A 17993-nucleotide genomic window follows, 5' to 3' on the forward strand; every position below is an offset into this window, starting at 1 on the left:
ACTAGTGAAGCCGTATTACTGAACTCTGGTTCTTGTCTGTGGAAAAGAAACTGATCCATGTTTCCAGTTTCATGTACAAACATCTGTTGTTTGTTTTTTGTTTTTCTGTGAAGCTTCAATATATCTGATATTTTTAAAAACAGGCATTTTTAATCTCAGGATCAGGGAGAAACTGTTTGGGAAGTTCATTCTTCTTCTTCATCTGTTCCCGCTGGTGCAGGGTCCGCTCTTCGGCAAAGGTCTCTCCATCTGGTTCTGTCCAAGGCGTCCTCAGGTGATGCATTGACGGTCTTAATGTCCTCCTTAATTTTGTCCATCCACCGTTTCTTCGGTCTGCCTCGAGGCCGGTGTCCTTCTGGGTCGATCATCATAGCCGTTTTTGCTACAGAGTTCTCATCGCTTCGAATCACGTGTCCATACCACCTCAGGCGAGACTCGAGCATCTTTTCCTTAATTGGAGCTACAACTAGTCGCTTCCGTATGTTTGGGAAGTTCATCTTACCCTAAAAAAACATGTTTTTTTAAAGTGGCAGTATCAAAAGATCAATGCTGTATTTATGGTTCTGTAGATTTACAAAACCAGGAGGCTAAAATAACAAGACCCAACCTGACCTGTTTAAAACTAACACAGGAGCTCAGTGACACCAACAGCACACCTTACCCCTGCTTCCTCCCAGACACAGCTCAAGCTACTACTGACCAGGCTGATTGGGGTGAAAGGGAAGGAAGAGGCCTTCTACAGGTGGAGGACATCTTGGCTCCTTATACAGAGTGTGGTCCTCAGGTAGGAGCCAATCATCTGCAGGCAGTACTCTTCCTACACCAATCCACGTCCACGGGCCAATTAGCATGTTTTCTCCCCATGCAATACATCATCATGACAGGAAACAGTTACACAAATTAAAACAAATGTGAAACCAGTCGTAACATGACTGCACACACGTATATACATATAGATTTAAATTCATGCAAACTTCTCTTTATTCAGGTTAACTGGGCAAACCATCAAAACACCAAAATAAGCACTCAAAACAAAAAATCTGATCAACATTCAAACACGGATGATAACAGAGAGCAGGCATGTTTATACAACTGTGCTGTAGCATCAGCGTGAACTCGTTAACTGTCCTAAAGTTAGAAGGCCTTCATTAAAGCCTCGGGCTGGTGTCACTCTTGTCTTATAGTTGGGTTGCGGTCACGTGGTTCTGATGACGTGCGGAGGCAGCGCGATTTTTGAGTGGAGGGCGGAAGTAAACATGGAGGACACTGTGGAGAGTCAGGAGAGCAGCTATTGTGCAACTTTAGACCCCGTTTCTCGGGAGAGATATAAACAGATAGTTAAAAAATATATCGGACGTGATCCGTATTCTTTGAAAATGTCCGAATACACCACAGAAGTAAAGGATTTGCCTACTATCGAGGCTGTGGATATCACCAACTACTTGGTCCTCCAGACTTCTTACTACACTAGGCAGCAAATGAAAGCTTTCAAGAGTCTGGAGGCGTACAATGTTTTTGTCAGCGGGTGGGTCCACAACCTTGGAACAAAACGTCTCCGTGATGGATACAGTTTGGTGTTTGCAAGGGTGAGTGTTTGTTCTTATATTGCTTTATCTTAAACACGCTAACAGTTAGCGGTAGCGGCTTTAACGTCAACAAACATGCCACATCCTTAGGACTTCGTTAGAGTGACAGTTGTTTGTTTCAAGGTAAACCATTCTCAGCGGTCTAACGAGACACCTCTGAAGACTTGGGTAATTGCAAAGGAGGATGGAGAAGTGAGTGCAGCTCATTGCAATTGTATGGCAGGGTTAGTAGCCTGTTCTCCACTGTCACTAGGCTCAAATCCGGGCTCTCAGCCGTCTGTTGCATATCCAAAATCGCCTCTGCACATCGATGCTGTTCTGCCTTAAGCTTCATTCTTTTCTCTCGTTTGAGAACTGATTCCGATCTGGGTTTTCGTTCGTAGCCGAGATTGACCGTCGGAGCCCAGTCCTCCGACTCTTCGTCATCCAAAGCACTTGGGCAGCCTATAGTCCCAATCAAGTCAATATTAGACTACTAACTTAAAAGCACTAAGTAAACGAGAATTTAACGACAACCTAATGCTAATAAGTTCGTTTGCAAACATAACATTACCTCTGACGAAGTGGTCGCTGCAGACACGGGCATTGGCAGACTCTGCTCCTCCCGACTGTAAACGTAAATTTAAAATCCATTTTTTCCTACGTTTTTCGGTTAGAATTTTCCATTTTTCTCCTCTTCGTTGGGCTATTTTTGGTACCCTAAAATACCGTTTATCAGTTTCTCTGGTCGACCTACTGGAGCATCCGTAAACACAACAGGACATAGGCATTTTGCGTACTGTCTGTCTGTGATTTTGCGCTTATCTTTTTCACTTCCGACCGCCAGTCAAATTTCGCGCTTTACGTCGACGTCACGTCTACGTCAAATGAAACCTAGCTATTGATAAAAATCCCCTGCAGGAAACAGTGACAGGAACAAAAAGCTCGCCCTGTGAAGCGCTGTCTGTACGGGCGAGACGAGCTTTATCGATTTGTATTTCACTATTCAGATCACAGCTGAGATGTGAATCCTGCACCGGCCTCTTTGCTCGGCTCTGCAGGCACAGGGACACATTCAAAGCCTCCGAGCACATTCGTTTATGCATCAGTGGATCCATTTTATATACAAGCACTTCCTGTTACCTGCAGAGACGCCGTCGTTTGAAGGGACGCAGTTTGATTGGTTAGAACGACAGAACATTAAATGACAACATAGTTAAAAACTGATTTTTACTGTAGCGATATTAAAAATTCATCCCTTCATCACATTGTATTTTTCCATAATTACACAATGACAGTAAAGGGCTTTTCTATTCTTCTGTTCTATTGGAGATGCTGAAGCAGTTCAGTATTATTAACTCCAACATTCAGAAGCTCATTTATATCCTCTTTGCAAAGCACAGCCAAAAAAATCTAAAGCAATCAAATGCAGCTCAACATGACAGCTGCAGTTCATGCGCTTCTGCTTTTTCCTCACACAGTGACATGAAGGAGGAGCCAAAGTTCATAATGTCTGATTTATTGCTCCACACGGTTTCAGCTGATAATGATGATCTTCACTCTCACTTCATTTAGAGGATGAAGATCAGAGGGAGGAGGTGTCTCATCTTCATCCCACCCCTGCAAGATTAAACGACGTCGTATCCCAGTGCAGCCACCTTCTCTGGGGAGACATCTAAGTGGAAACAGCTCATTCCCCTGAGTGGGTGGGTGGTATGAAGCTCACCTTTGGATAAGCTATCACGAGGTGTCTCTGCTCTCAATCAGTCTGTATCTATCCCTCTCAGGAAGCTCCTCAGTGAGAGCAGGCAGCATCAATACTGTTTTCACCCCACGCAGCTCTGAGTGAAGGCCCATTCTCCCCGAAATCAGCTGAGAATTCCTCAGAAAGTGGAAATTGAAACTCTTCAAATAAGTAAAAAAGCTCCAAATGTTTCAATTCTCTCAGGATTGGACTTTGTCCTTAACGCCTTTAAATGTAGACGAGCAAAGTTTCCATCAGTAATCTGCATAGACTGATCCATACAGTTAAACCTTGTGCTAAATCACTTAGCATCATTCTGTTTACATCAGCTGGCAAAACTGAGCGTTTCCCCTTTGACGCGGGTTAGCCGAAGCTCACGAGTCTTATGTGGAAACGAAGATGTTTCTTTCTTCTTTGTGTGGAGAGCAGAGTTTGGTGCCAACTCAATTAACTATGCAAAAAGGAAAACAACAACTTCCACATAAATTAGAAAAATTAATGCTATTTACACAAACAAAACTAATTATTGTATCAGCCAAGCACTTTGTCTGCTGCGGCTCTGGCACATGAACACATCTCAAAGGCATTCTCCTCACTATTCTTTGGTTCAGCAGTTAGCAGAAGCATCGAGTGTTTTGTGCATTTGTACTCATGTGTGTGTGCACGCAGGGACAGCCTGTTTTTACTTCTATGGTCCAGGAGTCAGTGCTCACACCACCTGTCACTGGAGGCCTCACGCATCCATCAAACACCACTTCCTGCTGTGCATTCGAAACGTTCTCCATCCCCAGAAGGGATTTGATTAGAAAGCCACTGTCCACATCAACCGTTTATGATCTTTCCTAATAAATTAAACTGAAATGAAATTAGTTTTCACAGCACAGAAGAGACTGGATAAATCCACTGTACTAGTGAAGATTAATTTCCACAGTTGCTGATTTAAAAAAAAATAAATAAATAAAAACACAGCTTACAAAAGCGTATATTTATTCCCTGTACAGTGAGGCGATGCCAGGTGGCTGGTTTTACTGAGATAGTGGTGTCACACGAAACTACCATTTAAACGTGAAGCTAGACTTCTCTTCTTCCCCACACGGCCACGAAAACTAAAGAATATATTCATCACTGGTAGAATTAATGCGAGGTACACCGCACCGAGGCAAACGGAGAGGGATAACCTCGGGACAGCAAAACTGTGCATAAATCCTCATTTAAGCACAAACTGCATGAGGTCCGTGTGGCGAGGTGTTTTACAGATCGTACGTATTTGAATTAATCTACTGTGCAATAAAAAGAAGCGATCTGTCATTATAATGCACCCGCAAAAATGTAATCTTGGCTGGAAGTGGGTGAAATTCAGTTTCCTCTATAGTTTCCTGCAGCTATAAATTGATCATATAATGACAAATCGTTCTCAAAGTCCTTGAAAGCTCCTATCCTCGTGACAGATCTGAAATAAGCTACGAGCATTTGCGTGTGCACGTCTATACCGTTAATTACGCCGCTGTAACAGACAGTCACGCCATTCTGTAAACAGATGTCGTACAAAGGACACTTTAGGGGAACTGGAGGTGTTGTACATTTGCCATTACCTGTAACGGCGCTGCATCGCAGCGTTTGTCTCATTGACTTTGAAGCACGGCGCCCTCAGCTAATGTAATGTGGACGGGAATGGAAGCACCGGCCCATTAAAGTGTAAGTACAAGCAGAATCTGACAGATGCTGTTTGAATGATCCACAACAAACTGTGTCACACAGCTGTCTCACTGAACACAGCTTTTAATATAAATGTGGGTTCATGGTGGGAACACTGGGACACAAAAACTCATCTCTGTACAGAAAGACTAAAACTGACTAAAACTGTAACTGGAGCACAATCGATGCTTTTCTGCACTCGGGGGTTGTGACATCCCAGTGAGTTATTCTGGTCTCTTTTAACTGAGGACCTGCAGTCAGGCCCACTTTACAGATATGTGCAGGTTGCAGGGAAAGTGATGCTAGCTGCTAAATTTCATAAGAACTTGTAACTTCTCATCATCATCCTCTGACCATATATGATACTGAAAGTCTTCTACCTGGAGGGACGACTGTGACACAGGTGCAGGCTGCTCCAGCTAATATTCATCTCTGTGCTGGTGTGGTCACCGCTTACAGGGACGCGCCGCAGCACTGCTCTGCCCTCGTCTTCATTTCATCTTTGCACACCAAAAGGACAAAAGCCCCAAACAAAAATATACACAAATAATGTACAATTAATTGCCTACAATTAATGACTGATTGTCACAGTTTGGGGAATATTTTTCAAATCCTGCTGACAGACAGAAACAGCGGTTTGCATGAGCGTTTGTTTTCAGGACCTAAAGTTAGCTAAAATAAGCAGCTCTGCAAAGAAAACCTTCATGTTTTGCAGCTTTTTGGTTCCTTTTAAATGCAGCTTGGGACTCTAAACATTCATCGTACTGAGAATAAGAACTTTGCTTCATGTCAGTTTCATATAGAAAGTGACGCCGTGGCGAGCGTGGGAGGGCTGTGCGTGAATTCTGAGCAGGCAATTTTTTCCTTTGTTTGTTTTATGTTTGGATACAGAGCATAGAGAATTACCTGCTCACTGTTTGTTTTTACCCTGACAAAGAGACATTTTATCAAGGGATAAATGATGTTTGCAGCCTCGTTCAAGAGATAAGAATGAAGACAAAGACAACGCTCTAAACTTCCAGTACATCTATATGATGTGTGTGTGTGTGTAACATCTGCTGTATTATACCAAATGGCACAAAAGCATAAAGGCTGGATGCTCTTCATGGATCAAAAATGAAGTGCCTGTGCAGTCCACAGCTTTTATACAGTCCTGTGAAAAAGAAAGTATGCTCTCTTTCAGTTCAAGGTTTTCCGCATCAATACATAATGAAAACCCACACCTTTCTCTACTGTAGAATAACTCTCATTAAATTGCTGCTTCAAGCTACGAGAAACGAAATGGGTCGTTTTTTTAAATCAAAGGAGGAAATAATAGCTGTCATTTAGAGGCTGTAGCTGCTTCTTAAAAGGAAGCAGATTTTTTCTCGTTTCTGCAGAATAGAAAGTATCTGTGCTAACAAAAGAAATTATTCCACGTGCTGCACAGTTTTGTGCTGTCAGCGCACATCAAAAACATCCACACTGCTCTGTCCTCTGCAGAGAGACGAGAATCAATTCAACTTCATTTACTCATAACGCTAACGCTATATTTAACGTTCTGCTGCCTCAGTTCAAACTGAAGGGAATAAAAAATGATAGTGGCTCAGATTTTTTTATTGATTCACTGATTTTTATTTAAAGGTCACTAGAACGTGCAGAACGTGACTCACTGCCTACTGATATACAGGGGGTGCACATCAAGGACCACTGTCAGTTTGTGCACATATGACTGACTGTGAGCTGAAGGGTTGAGGAGAGGCCTGCGACACTGTCGCACACACACGCTCAGAACAAAGGATCTAACAGTGACTGGATCATTTTAATGTTGGAAACTACTGCACGCTCCAGTGTGAACAGACTGGTGCAGGTACAGATCAATATGCACGTTTGATTCTTAACCAACAGAATCTGGTGACAAACAAACAAAAGCAGAGTTAGAGACTGTTTCTACGGATCGATTGTAAGAAGAAACGAGCTGTCGAACTCTGAGTGACATTTAGAGCAAAGTCATTAAACAAAACTGGGTAAAAAGCCACTTTAATACCATTTTGGGATACTAGTGAAACATAATCTTCTGAGCTGTCTTTGAGAATTTTAAATTATATCAAAAGTGTCATGAAACAACTCCACTGGCAGTTTAAGCTTGTTTATCCATCTTTCCTGCATCTCTTTATCAGGACAGACAGTCAGTCGGACCCACTGGGCCAGCTTCACTGAGTCTCTGCCTGAAGGCTGGATATGTAACTTCTGAATATACTTCATGCAGACTTCATGGGTTCATTTGAATTTATTTACTATGAAAGCTAAATTAATCAGTTATGCGCTACTAAAAACAAGAGAAAGAGTTTCCCTGCAGCAGAGGACCAGCAGGTCTGTAATCTCTGCAATATTACCTGTAGTACAACATTACAACAGCTCAGTTTCCAGAACTCGAATAAACGTAATAAGCACTTTCAAAGGACCAGCACAGGCAGCGTGTTTGTATATTGTGTTTGTATATTTCCCACAGTGCTTTATTATATCAAAGATACGTTAATGGGACTAAATGTTCGTTGTATCTGTGATGCTATTCGCTCTGAATATGAAATGACATCTGGTAAACAGCAGCCAGCTCACATTATTTGACAATGATTAAATTTACTGTTGCATACCAACTTTATGGAAACTGTGCCACAGGATCCCCGGAGTCATCGCGGCTGGTTTGTTAGCAGCAAATCTATTCGCTCTCGTTTGCTGTTACGTGTGCTTATAGTGTGCGCACTGGACCATGTGAACACTCCTAGTCGTAGGAATATATTAGTGAGATCATTCTTGGCCTCTTGTTGCACTATGGTGCCTCCAGTTTTATCCATTGCATATGCATAAGGACACACGTGCACATGTTTATGCACACCGGTGATGCAGTACACAGAGCTGGCATCGGGTGTCACGTAATCTGTCTTATCTGCAGGTGGCGATGCTAAAATACCGTCACAGATCTGTCTAACAGAGACTGCAGGCTTATAAGCATGCACGCTCCGTTAGTGTTTCATGAGCAGGGAAATGCACTCGGTATATTTGATAGTTTAATAACATACATAATACATTCTGGTAGCCTTAAACTTTAAAACAGTTCAGTATTCTCTAATTAATATTTTTCCATCTAATGAAAAGGTTTCGCATCATCGATCATTGTGACGTTACACCTAACAGCTGACCTGCGAGTGTTTTCAGAGCACAGCTAACTTCTCAATGAAACATGAAAAATAAGATAACCATGTGAAATGATACGCTGTAGCACCACAGAGTCCTTTACCTGGTGCAGGTTTCAGATCCAGTTTGTTCGACTGGTTTGAGGAGCTGGGCCGGGGCTGCTACCTGCACCATAACACAGAACTCCAAAACAGCAAAAACAGAAATATGTGTAATTAGTGAACTCTGTGAGGCCTGTGAGAGGACAGCGTGTGTCATAGCTTCTACAAAGCCTCAGTCTACAAAATGAATAAGACCCCAGTGTGCTCTGCAGAGTGCTTTAGGAAGAGATGGAGAACAAACGTGAGAGGGTGAGATGCTGAGACAAACTGAAGCATGCTTGGCCTGGATCGTTACGCACAGTGTGAGCAGCTAATCGTGCTCAGGCATGGTACAAGGCAACCGTGCCTACTGTGAGAAACTTTAGCACAGATCCAAAGAGGAAACCAAGACTCAGCCTCAGGAGGTTTGAAAGAAAGCAGGCAGTTAGTGCACATGTGGGTAGCATGTCATTATATGGTTCTTGAGAGAATTTATTTACCTGCAGCTCAAGATGCAGTCATATGAAAAGAAAGTTTTTATAAGATGTCTTAGCATCATCATCAATATGTGTGAACACCAGAAGTTTGTCAGGAAGAACATCGTCTCCTCTGCAAAAACAACATGGCAGCACATTTGAGATTTGCAAAGTTGCATCTGAAGCAAAGTGAAAACGTCTGGAACAATGTCCTCTGAGACAACAAGACCAACGGGGAGACTGTTGGGAATAATGCACAGAGCCACGTTTGACGAACAGCAAACAGCGTATCAGCACAAACGATCGGGCGGGGGTGGAGGGCCGATGTAGCCACAGAACCCGGGCAGCGTGCAGTCGTTGAGTCGACCGTGGACTCGTCTGCACACCAAGGAATTTTAGAGTTAAATGTGAGGCCCGCAGCTAAAGCCTGAACTCGTTCAACCAACAGGACAAAGATCCCAAACACAGAACGGCTGGAAAAGAAGAGCATCACCTGCATTGGTCCAAAGTCTCATCCTGAGACGCTGTGCTGAGACCTTCAGTGAACTGAAGAGGACACAAACTCCTCCACAACAACGTGAGAGAGTGACAAATAAAGAGTTATGGCTGCTAAATGTGCTTCTACGAGCTCCTGAATCGTGTGCAGAAGTGAGTTTGAGAAGCCTGAGACATCCATGTTAGTGCTCTTCGTGTTAGCATCATTTGTCTTTAATTTTAACCACCCTCTGTTGTTTTTACCGACAAACTGAAAGTGCTCAGTCATTAACAACATGCACAACGAAGGCCAAAATCAATTCAGGACTCCTCTTGAGATGTAATCCCTTCTTTTCCTAAGCTCTAATCGATGTAACAAGCACACACTTCCATCCGGTCCAAGTTAAGCCTGCATCCATAACACTGTCTGCACTGCTGCTCTAACAAGTTTAACCCTCCTGCCATCCTTTAAAAAACTCACACCCATCACCCTAGGGACCATTCTCAGCCACGCCATAAAAAGACCATATATCCATATTTTATTCCACTTTAAATTAGCCAACCTTGTAAAACTACTTCTCCCTGAAATATTCATGTAAAGTTTTAATTATATTTTCGTTGTTTTAACCCTTCAAATCCCAGTGTTATTACATGAGCGCCCTGTGTTATAAGCCCCAAAAACCAAAAAACGAAACTAAATATTTCCACAAAAAACCAGTTGAAGTAATATGTGATTGTCATTATAAGTAGGCCTTTAGATGGACCAAAGATTGGCACCAACATACATTTTGACCTGCCATTATTTTTTTTGCATTTTTTTTGCAATTTAAAAATTAAAACTTCAAGGCCCTGAGTCTTCATTGACATCCAAGAAAAGAAGAAAAAATAAAATCATATGATGATAATTTGGGGTTGAAAAATAGCGTTTATAATGGAAGTCAATGGGCAGAAAATGGTCCCCAGGGTGATGGGTGTGGGGGTTTCTGCTGCTCAGCCATTTTAGGCTGATTTAAGGAATTCACACTGGAATATTAACATTGACAGGTAAAAACTATCCTGTGGCAAGTTTGGTTATATTCCACTGAACACAGTGGAAATGGCAGCCATTTAACACATAGCAGTGGCACAAAAAGGTCCCAAGAAGGCAGGAAGGTTAAAGCAGCGCTGCTCTGTGGCGTGTTGGCACTCTGGACCTCTCAGTGAGGACGACGCACCACTGAGACCGTTTTTAAAGTAATGAGACCAACAAAGCAGGACGAGTGTGCATGACAGGATGTATAACAGTCACATGTATGCGCAGCTCCGTAATATTTGTATTCCAGCAAAATAAAAAATGCAGATTAAAGTCACCTTAAAGAAAGTGCTTAACAGCAAATGCTGCTCACATGTGCACAGCTGTGAGCAAACATACAAACAGGAGAAAAACAGACAGGACCAGAGATGGGCAAGTTACTGTAATCCGATTACTTTTTTCAAGTAACGAGTAAAGTCAGGGATTACTATTGCAAAAACGGTAATTAGATTACTGTTACTTTCCCGTAGGAACGCTGCGTTACTGCGTTACTAAAACCGTGATTTTTTGCGAGAATGTCTCATGACAGTGACGTAAGCGAGTGCGACGTTCGTGACAACAGCTGTGTGCAGATCAACAGTGGATCATATATCGAGTGCAGAGAGAGTATGAGCGTGCAGCGTTTAAAGCGTGGAAGTACTGACCTTACTTTGAGTTTGATTCCATAAAAAGTGACAAAAACATTAGTGTCCGCTGTGCGTGGGAAGAAAACTTCTTTTTACAGCGAAAAAAACCCCTAAACTTCCAACAAGCACCGAGTAGCTACGACGTAATGGGAAACTCACAGAGAAACTCGCGGATTCTTCCACTGACCGCGGCACACCTGCACCAGGGTAACCCTCCGCCTACCCCACTCCTGCTTTACAGGTGAAAATAGAGCAACAGGACCGCTGAGTCTTTGACTTTATTTATTTTCTGCTGTGTTTTACTTGCATCTATTTGAAAGACTGAGTGTAAACACAAAAAATATTTTATTTTATGTGTTGGAATGTGCAGAAAATAGGTTTACATGTTAAACTAATTTCTTCCAGTCAGAGAATGTTGCAGATAATTTAATGTTTGCTTGATGCCTAAAGTTATGGGGCGACCGTGGCTCAGGGGGTTGGGAATCACATCTGTAACCGGAAGGTCGCCGGTTCGATCCCTGGGCTCTCTGTCCTGGTCGTTGTGTCCTTGGGCAAGACACTTTACCCTACTTGCCTACTGGTGATGGCCAGAGGGGCCGATGGCGTGATATGGCAGCCTCGCTTCTGTCAGTCTGCCCCAGGGCAGCTGTGGCTACAACTGTAGCTGCCTCCACCAGTGTGTGAATGAATAGTGGTATTGTAAAGCGCTTTGGGTGCCTTGAAAAGTGCTATATAAATCCAATCCATTATTATTATTATTAAAAGATTAAAACTAATAAAACAAGTTTTAAAAAGAGACTTTTCCATTTGATTACATTTTGTATGATGGATTATGCAGAAAAAGTAGAATTGGGCTGAAAGATCTATCACTTTATCACCTGTTCAGGTTGTACATCGTGTTTTTAAAAAGTAACTAAGTAACTAATTACTTTTGAAAATAAGTAATCAGTAAAGTAATGGGATTACTTTTTGGGGAAGTAATCAGTAATTAGTTACTGATTACTTTTTTCAGGTAACTTGACCAACACTCGAGAGGACCAGGCCAGGTAACCACAGAGAGCCGAGCATACACCTTTCTTCTTTCTGCTCTTTCGCGGTGGCGAGCAGGCGGCATGCAAACAGTCACTGTGATACAAAGTGACTGAACTCTTTCTTGAAGTTGGCGGTCTTGACTCGTGCCAACCAGTTTGAAAAAATGGACTGGTCTCACTCGGTCCTCCAAAGACACAAAGACGTCCTGTTTTTGTGCTTCTTCCCATAAATGTAAGCAGCGCTAATAATTCAGTGCTGTGTGTTTATATATGCCACCGTTTTCCATGTAAATGAAATGTATGAAAGCGGCGTCCCCAGTGTGCGCCTGCAGACCGTGGCACTGCTGAAGGTGCTGTGAATTTCTCTGGCAAACCTCGGTGATTGGCAGCGGATGGATGGCTGCAGCCTGAGGCGGTCCGGTGTTGCTGGATATCAATCACTGCTGATAAATAGCCCTCTCTGCTGAAAACAAATGTCCCGTCCTTTTCCACTGATTTAGATGAATCAGCCAAAGGACATCAACATCCAGTTGGTCTGCTGGCGCTCTACTCATCAAAGTACATCTGTTCGCTGTCTTTTAGTGGCAAAACAAATATCCTCTAAAACATTTCCCAACTATGGAAACGCCTCCGTCGTTTTTTTACATGTGCGGGAAAGACGGCGTATTAATTTCTCCCATAGTTCATCCCTGCTCAGCCTCACCCTGCCCTCTCACCATCACTCACACACTGGGGCTCTTCTTTACTTGTGGTAGAAAGGCTGTCAGGGTGAAATCTAAATAGGTAATTATCTGACTTGTGTGAAGCGGCGGCAGAGAGAGCGAGAGGCAGCCTGCAGGTCCTCGTGACCAGCCTAAAATCAAGCCCACTTCTCAGCACAGGAATATTAATTGCAGTCCCACCTTGTGTCTGCAGCCTTTATTGGATCCCCTTGTTTTCCCAAACAAGGCAAAATGAGGGCAGCTTTTTCCCTTCCCTCATTCACCCATTGATTGTTTACTTAACAGGTTAGCATTTGAGAGGGGCTTCATCTCAGGCAGTATTAAATGAGCCCCTGAACTAACAATGAATGCAGATTTTTGCCTCATACGAGTCATTTTCCTGTGTGGCTGTGTGACAGAGAAAGAGAGCGAGGGAGGAGCAGACAGATACTGCTTGTCCTTACTTCTCCTTGGTTCTGACTGCAGAGATGTCTGTTTCTGGTGGCTTACTGCCCCCTGTAGGCCACGCCAGTAACAACAAGCATGAGAATGAGTGTGAAGAGCCTCCGTGCAGATATTATACTACAGTCACCAGCATAGCTCATAATACTCTAACTCATGGAGTATTAGGACTAGAGCACATATTTAACATGCATATGTTAGCGATGCTTTGATCTATAGTGAGCTGCTATAACATTATAAAGCACATACATACTGACATACATAAGGCACAACAAACTGCAGTGAATTCATACAGTTTGGACTCACACCGTCCTTATTGATCACATATCATACCTAATTTCTCTCACAGTTGGCGTCTGGCAGATTTGCCTGAGGTCACACCATCCTGTCTTATTGTGGTCTAGAGCCTCTTGACTGACTCCTAAGAAATGATCATCCTCCCGGCTGCTCTCTGCAGCCTCGCTAAAATGGCCCACAGTGGCTGGCTAGCGCTCCCATACAGACCTAATGGAGGGAGGAGATGACGGGAGATGGATTCCCTCTGTCATTCTCCACTCGAGCATGCCAGACTCTATTTGAAGAGATGAGCCATGTTTGAATCCACATCTCTAATTAGCCACGTAGGCCTTTGCCTTGTTCGGAGAGTTATTACACTGCCTAATAGCAGCCGCTGCAGAGCCATGAAAGGAAATAAATAACACTCACAGTTTAGAGATGCCTTTGTCTGAAGGTCCAAAACAAATGGGAGCTCAAAATTGCATTTTGTGAGGATTTGCAAGTATGCAAATAGCATTATAAGGAGGCGCGGTGTGTGCATGTGACTCGGAGTGTCCTGGAACAATGAGAGAAACGCCAAAGAAGTGGGTCTCAGATGATTAAGAGCCGCCTCTTTCCCCAGGCGTCTCCGTCTCTGGAGACACATCATCCTCCTGATAGTTTCTAGGCTGAGCTTCGGCCCTGCGACAGATGACAGAGACGCCCAGCTACTCTGCTTTAGTCTGGTTCAGGAGGGCAGGCCTCTGCATCCAGCTTTATTTATCTTACAAATGACTCTATCTGCAGGCGCTGGTGTTTGACTTCACAGCTGGATGATTAAGAGGGTGTAGAACTGATCTGATCTCCACGCTCTTCCTCTCTGTCATTTTCTTTTTTCACCCAGTGGCACTTAAAATTCACCAAGCCTCCTCCCATTAGTTCCAAAACAGGTATTTTTCTTCACTTGCCAGCTCTCGTTGAACGTGCCGCTAATCACATTTGATCAAGTCTTCGTTTCAGGTCCTATTCTATTAAAAGATACCTCTGTGTAATCAAGAAACCTCTGTGTGCTTCTGTCTCTCATTTATTTTTTCTTGAACAGACAAGAACATGATCCTTCATTTCCTAATTAACCAGCGCAGAGGTTTGTGGAGGCGAGAAATAAAACGAAGCGTGGATCCTCCTCTGAGTAGAGGTAATTAGCATCTTTTCCTTGGTGGCACGTAACTTTGCAGGTTGCCTAAATAGTTGTTTCTCGTTGTTGTCCTGGTGTCCTGTTTGTTTCCCCTCCCCTCTGTGTCCTATGCAGACTGACCTATATGGGAAAGAAATGTCAAGCGTAAGGCCGGGAGCAGATGAGAGAGGAAAGACAAAAGCAGACCAAAGCTCGTGCTCAGATCCACTCATGCAGGAAATAGAAAGAAAGAATAAGATCCACTCTTTCTCTCTACGCGCCCCTGGAGAGGTCATCTCGCAGCCGAGCGGCGAAAGCGGTCAGCTGTGCGGAAGGTGCCGCGTCCCGCCTCTGATTGTTAACAAGATCAAAGCCTAATTAAAAACCTGAGAGAATATTTATAGCCGTGCATGTACCGTGGCAGGGCGTGATTAACGAATTCCAGCAGTCGCCTTTGTTACTGATGTAGAGGCCTGACAGGACGAACAGGTGAGACCGGAGCCAAGCTCACATTTTCTTTGTTCCTGATTGGCTCTGCTATTCCATCACAACCTCCACTTTTAGGCTGCAACTCACATTTCACAGAATAATGAAACGTAGATCATAGTCACTGGGATTTTGATATTTACAGTCTGTGCTTTGATTAGTGAAGGAGTTAGGAGGAGGTTGGGTAGTAACTAATTACATTTACTCAGTTACATTTACTTGAGTAATCTTTTGGGAAAAAAATACTTTCAGGAGTAGTTTTACTAGATTACTAGACACTTTTTAACCAAAGATGGAGACACAGACACAAACCTGCAGTTTATGTCAAAATGACACTTTAATGTTTTTCTATCTGCTGAGCCTGTTGGAGAAGTAAAGACCATGAACGTCACTGGAAGTACTTTACTCTCTTCTAACATCACCCATCTATCTATCTAGCGATACACAGCGGAACCCCGACCTACGAAATTAATTCGTTTCCGAGGGTCTTTCGTAAGTCGAAAATTTTCGTAAGTCGAAGCAGCCATCGCGCCTTTTGAGTGAACGATAGGCTACAGGCTAATTGCTAACTGCAACAACAATACGTTGTTCAAGTGGAACAGCGAAGCGCAAGTACGAAAGCCAAGGGGTTGTCACATGATTTGCAAGGCATTGTGGGCATTGTGGGCTCAGCCAATCAGAGCCATCGGATTTCGTTACATTTTGCCGTAACACGGGCAGAAATATTGCCGTTAAGTGCCTTCATAACTTGAATTTTTCATTATGGGATATTCGTAAGTCGGGGTTCCACTGTGTGTGTGTGTATATATATTATTGTTTTTTTGTTGATGAGTGAGTATAGGGGTGGGATTTAATAAGTTTTCTTCGTCCCACTCCTTTTTCAGGCAATTTTTGTTTTTTGTTTTGTGCATTTTATGTTCAATATAGGTATTTGTTGTGCCTGAAAATGAAAAAATAAATGAATGAAATGAAATGAATGAAAATATATATATATATATATATATATATATATATATATATATATATATATATATATATATATATATATATTTATATACATATATATATCTATTAGGGGTGCAACGATACTCGTATCGATATTGAACCGTTCGATACAGTGCTTTCGGTTCGGTACGCATATGTATCGAACAATACAACATTTTTTTTAATTTATTTTATCAACTTTCCTTCTGACGATGCTGTCTGTGTTGAGCGCTCAGTGGATCTGCGCTCGACAGTGCAGCCTAGGCGGAGTAGTCAAATGCAGATCCATTGAGTGCAGCGCAAGCTAGCAAGACCGAAGCTAAGCTCGTTGCAACATGACAAACTGAACCTCCCCCACCCTCATTCAGATCTGGTCTTTGGAACTATTTTGGTCTTCATGTGACGTATGACCCTGAAGGTAAGCGAGTCATGGACTAAAGTAAAACAGTATGTCGGATGTGCCACGCAATGCTCAATTACATGGGTGGGAGCTAGTGCGTTAGCGCAGTTAGCTCGTTAACATGTTGACGCCGTCCAGCCCCAGGCACGGGGCGATCCGCGGTAGCTCGTTAACGGAGATTTGCCGTGTTGTGGCGTTAACGTCATTTCAGATTAACCTGACAGCACTAGTGGGAACACAACGAATATGACTGCACATTTACTCCGACAGCATCCTAGTGCAAAGACAAGTGGAAGCAGACAAAAACAACAAGCAGCATGCTACAAACTTTACCCGAGTCATTTAGACAGCCGTTAGCACAGGATTCTCCTTATGGGGACCTGATATGTTTAATATGCTGCTGAGAATATAGCCCAGAAGAAGCGTATAGTACAGCTTTTATTTTGAAAGAGCCATTTCTCTGTAATAAACTCTCTTTTCCAAAGATGAGTGATTCCTCCATCAGATAGATTATTTTTTATTATTTTGTTGTTTCAGCAACATTAAATTTAAAAACTGTACTTTTGAGTTAAAATATATATTTATAATTTTAATAAATGACAAATTAAAAAATCATGAACATTTTTGTGTATCGAAAAAATATCAAACCGTGACACCAAAGTACCGAACCGTGAATTTTGTGTATCGTTGCACCCCTAATATATATATATATATATATATATATATATATATATATATATAAAAACACCCAGCACGCCCCTGCAGGCGGTTTATCCTTCAAGCTCGGGTCCTCTACCAGAGGCCTGGGAGCTTGAGGGTCCTGCAGTATCTTAGCTGTTCCCAGGACTGCGCTCTTCTGGACAGAGATCTCCGCTGTTGTTCCCGGGATCTGCTGGAGCCACTCGCCTAGCTTGGGAGTCACCGCACCTAGTGCTCCGATTACCACGGGGACCACCGTTACCTTCACCCTCCACATCCTCTCGAGCTCTTCTCTGAGCCCTTGGTATTTCTCCAGCTTCTCGTGTTCCTTCTTCCTGATGTTGCTGTCATTGGGAACCGCTACATCGATCACTACGGCCGTCTTCTTCTGTTTGTCTACCACCACTATGTCCGGTTGGTTAGCCACCACCATTTTGTCCGTCTGTATCTGGAAGTCCCACAGGATCTTAGCTCGGTCATTCTCCACCACCCTTGGGGGCATCTCCCATTTTGACCTCGGGACTTCCAGGTTATACTCGGCACAGATGTTCCTGTACACTATGCCGGCCACTTGGTTATGGCGTTCCATGTATGCCTTGCCTGCTAGCATCTTGCACCCTGAATTATTGGGCTCTTCCACCCATCATCATCCAGCATTCCTCTGATCTGAAGGTCAGTATGGAAAACCAATCACTGCTTAGCCCACATCCAACTTTCTGAAGGTTTTTATTTTTTTATATCTATCTATCTATAGATAGATAGATATTGATATATATATATATATCGATATATATTTTTGCTTTTCAGTCTTTAAAATACCAATATTTGTACTTAACTTTATATTTTTGTCTGTCTGATTTTCTCATTTTTAAACATTAAATCAGATTTTATGATC

At 42.8% G+C, this 17993-nt stretch overlaps 1 long non-coding RNA gene across 1 annotated transcript; it reads right to left on the minus strand.

Annotated features, from left to right (window-relative positions):
• Window positions 1–1247: 1247 nt before the first annotated feature.
• On the minus strand, window positions 1248–2468 carry LOC146691379 (uncharacterized). Its single transcript, XR_014915585.1, has 2 exons — window positions 2140–2468; window positions 1248–2030 (listed from the first exon to the last, which is right to left on the minus strand). It is a non-coding gene; the product is annotated as an uncharacterized LOC146691379 (long non-coding RNA).
• Window positions 2469–17993: the final 15525 nt, after the last annotated feature.

Source organism: Copadichromis virginalis, linkage group LG16, assembly GCF_057382275.1.
Source record: "Copadichromis virginalis isolate Kocher_CV1m ecotype Utaka linkage group LG16, C_Virginalis_male_GT1.1, whole genome shotgun sequence".
Taxonomy (NCBI): domain Eukaryota; kingdom Metazoa; phylum Chordata; class Actinopteri; order Cichliformes; family Cichlidae; genus Copadichromis; species Copadichromis virginalis.